The sequence below is a fragment of the Mandrillus leucophaeus genome, unplaced genomic scaffold (genome assembly GCF_000951045.1).
Source record: "Mandrillus leucophaeus isolate KB7577 unplaced genomic scaffold, Mleu.le_1.0 Scaffold623, whole genome shotgun sequence".
NCBI lineage: Eukaryota > Metazoa > Chordata > Mammalia > Primates > Cercopithecidae > Mandrillus > Mandrillus leucophaeus.
Genome location: NW_012106731.1, coordinates 1,653,326 through 1,654,630, shown reverse-complemented (window position 1 = coordinate 1,654,630; position 1,305 = coordinate 1,653,326).

Here is a 1,305-nt window from a genome sequence, read left to right as displayed (position 1 = left end):
AATCACAACAAACTGTCTCTCAGACCACAGTGCAATCAAATTAGAACTCAGGATTAAGAAACTCACTCAAAACTGCACAACTACATGGAAACTGAATGACTTGCTCCTGAAGGACTCCTGGGTAAACAACGAAATGAAGGCAGAAATAAAGATGTTCGTTGAAACCAATGAGAACCAAGACACAATGTACCACAATCTGTGGGACACATTTAAAGCAGTGTGTAGAGGGAAACTTACATCACTAAATGCCCACAAGAGAAAGCAGGAAAGATCTAAAATTCACACCCTAACATCACAATTAAAAGATCTAGAGAAGAGCAAACAAATTCAAAAGCTAGCAGAAGGCAGGAAATAACTAAGATCAGAGCAGAACTGAAGGAGACAGAAACAAAAAAAAACCCTTCAAAAAAAATAAATCAATGAATCCACGAACCAGTCTTTTTTGTTGTTGTTATTTAAAGATCAACAAAACAGACCACTAGCAAGACTAATGAAGAAAAGAGAGAAGAATCAAATAGACACAATAAGAAATGTTAAAGGGGATATCACCACTGATCCCACAGAAATACAAACTGCCATCAGAGAATACTATAAATACCTCTACGCAAATAAACTAGAAAACCTAGAAGAAATGGATAAATTCCTGGACACATACACCCACCCAAGACTAAACCAGGAAGAAGGTGAATCTCTGAATAGACCAATAACAGGTTCTGAAATTAAGGCAATAATAGCCTACCAACCAAAAAAAGTCCAGGATCAGATGGATTCACAGTCAAATTCTGTCAGAGGAACAAAGAGGAGCTGGTACCATTCCTTCTGAAACTATTACAATCAATAGAAAAAGAGGGAATCCTCCCTAACTCATTTTATGAGGCTAGCATCATCCTGATACCAAAGCCTGGTTGAGACACACACAAAAAAGAGAATTTTAGACCAGTATCTCTGATGAATATCAATGCAAAACTCCTCAATAAAATACTGGCAGACTGAATCCAGCAGCACATCAAAAAGCTTATCCACCACAATCAAGTCAGCTTCACCCTTGGGATGCAAGTCTGGTTCAACATACGCAAATCAATAAACATAATCCATCACATAAACAGAACCAATGACAAAAACCACATGATTATCTCAATAGATGCAGAAAAGTCCTTTGACAAAATTCAACAGCCCATCATGCTGAAAACTCTCAATAAACTAGGTATTGATGGAACATATCTCAAAATAATAAGAGCTATTTATGACAAACCCACAGCCAATATACTGAATGGGCAAAAACTGGAAGCATTCCCTTTGAAAACT